Here is a 9,499-nt window from a genome sequence, read left to right as displayed (position 1 = left end):
GGCGACCAGAGCGAAGAGGGTCAAGGCCGAGGGCAGCTGGTCGTCCGCGTCAGATCGACGCGGATAGGATTGACCGCCGTCGTGGGGCACGTCGGCTGCGCACCATGGCGGGGGCCAGGTCCGGTGAATCTCGCCGGAATCGAGCGGCGACGGCGGCGGCGACGCGGGTCGCCAGGGCGGCTAGGGTTAGGGTTCGGTCGCGCGTGAGAGGGAGAGAGAGAAGTGGGGCTGGTCGAGCCGGACCAGGCCGGTCGGTTCGACCTAACCCACTGGGTTGCACCGACATTGGGCCTGAGGCATTTTTGCCATTTCACAATTCAATTTAAATGCATAAACTTTGAAAAAGCACAATAAATACCTAATAGCTCTAAAAAGATAATTAAAAATATGAAAATTGATCAACATAAAATTCTCTACCTGAATAAAATATCAAAGAGAATTTTTGAAGACAACTAAGAATAAGTCTTAATTTGATGATTTAAATAATGATTTAAATCACACATATTATTTTCAATAATGAAAATAAGTCCATTAATGCAATTGGACTTTAAAAACACCTTGACAACATTTCAAGGTTGTATTTACCCTAAATAGAGTATCTCCAAATTATTCTTAGTATTAACCTCTCACATGAAATAATAACAACATCGGAAGGGGGGAACAAACCCTAAAACTGGAATCATGCATAACTGCTTCTTTAACCATTGCCCTTATCGGACAATGATGCTATTTTTCAGAGACAGAGGACAAGGGTCAGTCCACACCATTCAACTGCAAAACTTTGCAGTGTTCAGGCAAGTTCATCACTTGCTCATGTCATTTGAGTATTTCTATCAAATTACTTGCCAAGTATTATGGTTATCACTATTGCATAAAGATCAAAACCACTACTTTCATAACTATGAATATGACTATGTGGTGGGCAATGGAACCATGGATTGTGTTGATATGGTGGAGGTTCCATTGCAAGGGTTTATATCCATCTAGGATTGAACAACAAATGTCGCCAGTGATTCTTGTGCCGTAATAATCGTGTTAACCATAAGATCTGGAGTGGGACGGAATAGTCAATTGTATTTCCACCTCTTGTACATCAACGGATGCGCTTACCGTAGACGGTTGTATCTTGCGGAGCAATTGGTGGGTGGGGAGCCCCTTCTAATTCCCCACGGTATAGCTGTTGCTTACCGTAGCGGTTGCTGCTTGCGGAACAATTGGTGGGTGGGGATCCCCTTCTAATTCCCCACGGTAATGTGGTCTATGATGGGTTGCAGCTACCGGCGAAGGAGTTTGGTTCAATCCCAGACTGTCGTCGTGGTCGGGGTCCACCCTGAAATTACGGGAATAATGGGACCGGCGAGGACCCAGGGTCGGGGTTTGCAACAAAGGGTGGGTGTGCGAGGTAGCGGAGGAATATGATTGACTATGACCTTATACCGGGCCTCACACCAAAGGAAGTGTGGACGGGAAAGCTGCCCGGTTGGCACCAAGGTTAAGATCTCTTATGGGTAAAGGAACACCCCTCTGCAGAGTGTAAAGAACTGTGACCTGTCACTCCCTGTTCCGGGATAAGGAACTGCGAACGCGGCCGGAAAGGAGCTCCATGAAGTTCTAGTAAACCGGTGAAGGCTGACGGACATAGCTCTTTGGAATAAAAGCAATCTCTTGAAGAAATGTTTATCAAAACATGCATTGGTGTTAGACTTTCTGGTCTAGCATCGTAGCTAGAGCATTAAACACCTCTTATCTATAATGAACTTGTTGAGTACGCTCGTACTCATACCACTCTTAAATCCCATGCTTAGATTGTCTGAATCGGCTGGAGGAGGACTGCGACAACAATGAAGGAGCCGAGATCATCGGCTATGAAGAACCAGACCTCTCTGGAGGTATAGAAGGCGTAGACTACCTCATCGTCTACGGATCCGGGGAGGCTTCCGGAGGAGATCAAGCCTAGAGATATCCAATAGTAGTAGTAACCGAGCAGCCTGAACTCTTAGTATTTAGCTGCTCGAGGAAATAAATGTATCACTTAATGAGACTCTTATATTGTAAACTAAGTTGGGTTCGCCTCGAACCCAGGAGTATTCCTCTTAGGACCCAAGAGGAGCTCCGGGATGACATATGTATGATAGCTGTAATAATAAATGAATGAGTTTATGGACCCTGCTATGTTCTGTTGTACTACTCTGAGGGATGTAATATTTGCGGAATGGTACTTCGTGAATGTTATATCAACGACTGGCATACTACAACATGCAGTGGTATGCAGGGTCACCACAGTTGGTATCAGAGCAAAAGCTTTGACCTTAGGTTGGAACCTAGTAAATGGGACCAAACGTTAGGAGTCAAATAGGACTAGTAAAGAATTCTCTAAAAATATGGTGTATATTCAATTGAGAATACAACAATCATATCTTTTAGTGCGATAATTCTTTATTATCTCTATTATGATGCATTATTACTAATCTTATAATCTTTCTATTTTTACAGCCAACATGGCAAGTTCACGTCCCGGACGAAACGTGAAAGTGATGGATTCCACACTGAGCGAATACCAAGGAGGACTTGCAGATATTCTACGAGCCATGTTACTTGAATTTGGGTGTGATCCCCAGATCCAAGTTAAGAAATACATGTACTATGATGGTACTGTATTGGCCAAGTGTAGGGTAGGACTGCGACTTCCCGAATCTCTGGGAATGAGCGTAGTCATGCCAGCAGGGGAAGCTAGGACAATCAACACAGGCTACCATATAGCTGTTATGAGAGCCATAACCGACATCCAGGAACATAAGACGAAAGAGCTTATGGGTTCCGAATTCTCTCATATTCCTCATAATCAGGAGGAAGAAGATCCCATGCTTAACCACTACAAATATGCCAAACGCAAACCAATAGCAGCTGCAAAATATATGGATAATAGCCGCAACTTCATATCATTACTCTTTCAGTGGAACCATCATCTGATAGGAGCCATTGATACGATGCTAGAGGAATTTACTGAACCCAAGGAGGAGAGTAGGGGGAAAGAACCTATGGAGAATGTGGTGCACACACCAGTTTACTCAGCTGGTGACTACATTAGTATTGATCCTCTTGAGCGTGAACCTACACCTGTTACACGTGGGAACTATCTGGGTAGTTCCTATGGGGGATACGAGGGCGGAGAGGAATCCGGAAACAATCAGCGTTCCGAGACTCCTATCGAGAATTCCACGGGTTGGCGTTGGGGATCTGATACTGGAACTCATAGTACTTCTGTGTATTATGATGGGGAGATGAATGATGACGCCACAACCCAGAACCAGAGTTATCCCAGTAATGAAGGAGTTGATGGAGGGTATCCGACACATGTTGAGTCGGGTATGAGTGTTGGTAACACATATGGTGGAGCTACAGGGGAGTACACCCGATGGGTGGACTATGATGCACTTAACGATCAGTTTGTGAACACTGATTTCTCCCTTGGATCATCATCTGATTCGGATTACCAGCCAATGGGGAGACCTTATGTTCCAGGGTCTATCAGGAGGACGACACGTTCGACCGGATGGAAGCCTGGGATGTACCGGGAGTGAAGATCGACTAGAGTCCACCAAGGGAGGCGAGGCTATAATACACAAGTACCACGTGTATTATAGTATGTAATATTTGTATAAATCCGTACATATACTTTAATAAGTGAGTTTGCATACTCACATCGACTTGAGTATTGTAATAAGACCACTTAAGTATGTATATACAGGGTATATGTTTTGTATGATTTGGATTTGCTTCTTGATTTCCATTGCGTGACTAGTTCTGTGCACAAAGTTGAGCTCAGAAAACTTGCGCATGGAGTAATTATGAGTATCATCTTGTGTTGCAGAACTAGGGGGTTATGTCGGGAACGCTAGGAGACGAGACCGAAGCGCAGCGCATGGAGCGCGAAGCAAAACAAAAGGAAGAGGCTGAGGGTGCAGCCAGAGATCAGTTTCCACCACCACCACCACCCATGACGCAGCAGAATTTCATCCAGTACATGCAGCTGGTAGAGGAGAGACAGCGTGTAACACTGGAGCAGCAGAACAAATTCTTCCAAGAATTGCTGCAGCAGAACAGGGTGGAGAGACCTGAGAACCCGGGAGTCACCTTAGCAGACTTCCAAAACACCAAGCCTATATCTTTCGCATACGCGCCCGAGCCAATGGATGCGGAAGATTGGCTTATGGATACTGAGCGAAAGCTCAACACCGTTGGATGTAACGACCAAGAGAAGGTTCGTTATGCTACCCATCTGCTGTGTGGACCCGCCGCATCATGGTGGGACAATATTGTAGCCGTTTATCCGGCTGGAAAGGTATTTACCTGGGAGGAGTTCACGAGGAAGTTCAGGGAATCAAATGTCCCTGAAAGTATTGTGGAACTGAAGCGTCGAGAGTTTGAAAGTCTCGAGCAGAAGGACAAGGCAATCCTGACCTATGTCAGGGAATTCTCTAAACTGTCCCGGTATGCTGTTGAAGAAGTCAACACCGAGGACAAGAAGAAGAAAAGGTTTCTGAGGGGGTTAAGTCCCCAGTTCAAGGTTCACCTCCGTATGATGAGAGCTACGGAGTTTCAAGAGTTGGTGGATGCTGCCATCACTCTGGAAGATGATTTCAAACAACTGCAGGAGGAGAAGAGGAAAAATGCCGAGTTTGAGCCTAAGAGATATGTCAGTAACAAGCCTAATACTGGCTTGAGTTTCAAACCAAGGTACAACAACAACAACAACAACAACAACAATAATAGGAGGAACCAAGGAAACCAAGCCGCAAACCAGATTGTTTGCCGCATTTGTGGGTTTAGAGGGCATCTTTCACAAGATTGCCGGAAACCCAAGATAATATGCTTTGGGTGTCGTCAGGAGGGGCACATGCTGAAGGACTGCCCCAAGAGAAACACCGGAGGAGGTCAGTCTGGAGGAGGTGGAAGCCGAGGAGGAAACACCGGAGGGAACTGGAAGAATAAGAAGCCCTTCGGCAAGCTGAACTGTACCAGTCTGGAGGAGGTGGTCAACTCCGATCAGGCGGTGATAGGTACGCTCCAGATACTCACTCATCCTGGCAAAGTACTTTTTGATACTGGTGCAACTACATCATTCATTTCTCAACAATTCATCATCAAACATGGGATTAGTTGCACTAAGTTAGATACACCCATAACCATACTTTCTGCGGGGGGAACGATAGTAGTAACCCATACCAAACAAAAACAAGTAATCATGATCAATAAGTGCGCGTTTGACGCGGACCTGTTCATTTTACCGATGAAGGACATTGATGTCATTCTTGGTATGAACTGGTTAGAAGCTAATGGAGCATTGATCGACTGTGTGAACAAGACAGTATCTTTGAAAAGCCCCGATGGAAGTAGAATGATTTACCAAGGCGACAAACATACACAGATTGAAGTGGAGCTACAGCTGAACAGCATGAAGGAGGTGAAGTTAGAGGATATACCTGTAGTGAATGAATTCCAGGATGTATTTCCTGCGGAATTACCTGGAATGCCACCAGATAGGGAAATAGAATTCACTATCGACCTAATCCCAGGAACAGCTCCGATTGCTAAAGCACCATATAAGATGGGGCCTAAGGAGTTGAAAGAACTTAAGGAGCAATTGGATGACTTGGAACAGAAAGGATTTATACAAGAGAGTGTTTCACCATGGGGATCACCTGTGATCTTCGTGGATAAAAGAGATGGAGGAAGAAGGATGTGCGGAGACTACAGGAATCTGAACAACGTCACAATCAAGAACAAGTATCCACTTCCAAGAATACAAGATCTATTTGATCAAGTTAGAGGCGCGGGAGTCTTTTCCAAGATTGATCTAAGATCCGGTTATCACCAGATAAATATCAAGAAGGAAGACGTTCCTAAAACTGCCTTTGTCTCAAGGTATGGACATCATGAATACCTTGTAGTACCTTTTGGATTAACCAATGCCCCAGCAATATTCATGAATCTCATGAATAAGATCTTCATGCCATATCTAGACAAGTTTGTCATCGTATTTATCGATGATATCTTGATATATTCCAAGAACAAGGCCGAACATGCTGAACATTTGAGGTTAGTGTTGCAAACACTAAAGGAACATCAACTCTATGCCAAATTTAGCAAGTGTGAATTTTGGCTAGATCAAGTGGAATTCCTTGGTCATGTTATTAGTAAAGATGGAATAGCTGTTAACCCGAGTAAGGTAGCAGCAGTTCTAGAATGGGAAGCACCCAAGACTGTCAAGGAAATCCGAGGATTCCTAGGAATGGCAGGATATTATCGGAGATTCATTGAAGGATTCTCTAAGATAGCAGGACCAATGACAAAGCTGTTAAGGAAGAACACACCATTCGTGTGGTCAGAGGAGTGTGAGAAGAGTTTTCAAACTCTGAAGGAGAAACTCACCACGGCACCGGTGTTAGCAGTTCCGGAAGTTGGCAAGGATTACACCGTGTACTGTGACGCATCCAAGCATGGATTGGGTTGCGTACTCATGCAAGATCGGAAAGTGATATCTTATGGATCGAGGCAACTCAGACCTCATGAAGTAAACTATCCAACACATGACTTGGAATTAGCAGCAGTCGTATTTGCACTCAAAACTTGGAGACATTTTCTCTATGGAGCTAAGTGTGAGCTCTATACAGACCATAAAAGCCTCAAATATTTCTTCACTCAAAAGGAACTCAACATGAGGCAGAAAAGATGGCTAGAATTTATCAAGGATTATGATTTGACTATCAATTACACTCCAGGGAAGGCCAATGTTGTAGCAGATGCCCTGAGTAGGAAGAGCACCGGAGGAGTGGAACAAGAAATATCACCGGAGTTGAGGAAGGAAATAAGTCAAGCCCAAATACAACTTTGGGAGAAGGAAGCTCATGAAGGACTATCGGCTTTACAAGTAGCCGATGAGCTAAATGTCAACCTGAAGAATGAGATAATGATGGGTCAGCTGGACGATCCATTTATCGTTGAGGAGATGAAAAGAATAGATGAAGGAAGACCATCAGAATTTCACCGCGGAGAATCTGGATCATTGTGGTTCCAAAAGAGAATTTGCGTTCCGGATATTGCTGAAATTAAGGAAGTAATACTCCGGGAAGCCCATCAAACACCATACTCCATTCATCCGGGAAGTACAAAAATGTACATGGATCTAAAGGAGTTATTCTGGTGGAACAACATGAAGAGAGAAATAGCACAATATGTGGCGGAATGCCATACCTGCCAGAGAGTGAAGGCTGAACACCAGAGTCCAGCAGGAAAGTTACAACCTTTACCTATTCCAGAGTGGAAATGGGAGGAAATAGGGATGGATTTCATCACCGGACTACCCATGACCAATAAAAAGAAGGACATGATATGGGTAATCGTGGACCGGTTGACGAAGAGTGCACATTTCCTAGCAGTAAATCAGCAGGACAAAGGAGAGAAACTCATCGATCTTTACATCAAGGAGATCGTGAGTAAGCATGGAGTGCCTAAGAAGATAGTGTCGGATCGAGGATCCGTGTTCACATCAGCCTTCTGGAAGCAACTACACGAAGCTTTAGGATCCAAGTTGGACTATAGTACCGCTTACCATCCCCAGACAGGTGGACAAACCGAGAGAACCAACTAGATCTTAGAGGATATGCTTAGGGCTTGTGCCCTAGACTTCGGAGGATCATGGGAGGAGCACTTACCACTAGCAGAGTTTTCATATAACAATAGTTACCAAAGCAGCATCAAGATGGCACCATTTGAAGCTCTGTATGGAAGGAAGTGTAGATCACCGATATGTTGGTATGAAGCCAGAGCAAGCAAAGAGTTCAACCCTGATTATGTCAAGGAAAAACAACAAATCATTGACATTATCAGAGATAGGCTCAAGATAGCCCAAAGTCGGCAAAAGAGTTATGCCGATCAGAAGAGGAGAACATGGGAGCCACGAGTTGGAGACATGGTATATCTTAAGGTAAGCCCGATGAAAGGACTCCAGAGGTTTGGAGTAAAAGGAAAGCTCAGTCCTAGATACATAGGACCTTTCAAGATACTTAGTCAGAACCGAGGTTTAGCCTTTGAATTGGATCTACCGATAAGGCTAGCTCAAGTTCACAATGTATTCCATGTGTCACAACTTCGAAAATGTCTGAAAACCCCCGATGAACCAGTATCACATGAAGAGCTCGAGTTACAACTAGACTTGACTTACATCGAGAAGCCAGCCAAGATTCTCGAGGAGAGCTGGAAACAACTCAGAAATAAAGCTATCAAGTATTGCAAGATACAATGGAAGCATCACCCCGAGAGGGAAGCTACCTGGGAAAAGGAGGAAGACCTGAGGAAAACATACCCCGAACTCTTCAGGTATTACAACCACAACTTCGGGACGAAGTTTTCTTTAAGGGGGAAAGGCTGTAATGTCCCAGGTTTAGAGACGATCGAGGGGTAGATTTTAGAAAGGGATGTGCATTGCATTGTAATTTACGGGGAAATTTCGCGCTTTTAAACAAAAACTGCATCGAAGGGGAACAAGTTTCTCTCTCGACACCTTACAGGGTTAGGGTTTCGAGAGTGCGACAAACTTGCATCTCACCTAACTAGTTTAGGGTTTTGAGAAGAGAGGGGAGAGATTGCATCAAACTTAAGTTGCATGATTGAATTCTAAATTAAGTTGCATGGTTGAATTCAAACCAAAGTTGAATTTGAATTTCAAATTCAAACATTAAATAATTATTCTATATATTTGAATTGTGAGGAAATTCATTAAGTAAATAATACATAATACACATTATGAATAATTCAAACAATAAGACAAGCTCATTAGAGAAAACCTTGAGCTTTATTGATTAACACACAATATACATTGTCTTTACAATATTCATAATGGAAATAAATAAATATTACAACACATTACCAGAATTGATTAAATGGAAAAAGAAACAGGAAAATTACAAGTAAATAAAGTATATCCTAAACTACTATATAATCTTGAACTTGGTGATCTTCATGTCCATTTGATCATCATCTTGATCCCTGCACACAAACACAAAGAAAATAGAACAAGTGTTATGCCAAGTGGCATAGCCACTTGGCAGGTTAGAAAGAAAGGAAAAATTGAGCAGATATGATCAACTCTGCCGAGCTGATCCTCTCCAAGCCAAGTTCAAAGTATCAGGTGCACATACACACACAGGCAGCTCACACTGCATGTGTGCATGCTGAACAACACACAAGCCAGAGAGGAGTCACCAAGGGTGGCCAGGCCAAGCTGTCGACCAGGGAGCAAAAGAAGGTTCATATAAAACCTTTTTCCACCGCCAGAACTAGCTCATTCATCGACAGGCATCTGGGTAAGTCACCAAGAACACAAGAACACAAGAACACAAGAACACAAGAACAGCTACTGCTGTTCAATCTAATTCCCAATCACCAGAAATTCACCAAGCATCACCAGCAAGTCAGGAGGAGCAGGGCAAGCTCATAA

Source organism: Lolium perenne, chromosome 4 (assembly GCF_019359855.2).
Source record: "Lolium perenne isolate Kyuss_39 chromosome 4, Kyuss_2.0, whole genome shotgun sequence".
NCBI classification, from domain to species: Eukaryota; Viridiplantae; Streptophyta; class Magnoliopsida; order Poales; family Poaceae; genus Lolium; species Lolium perenne.
Note: the sequence above shows the minus strand (reverse complement) of the source record.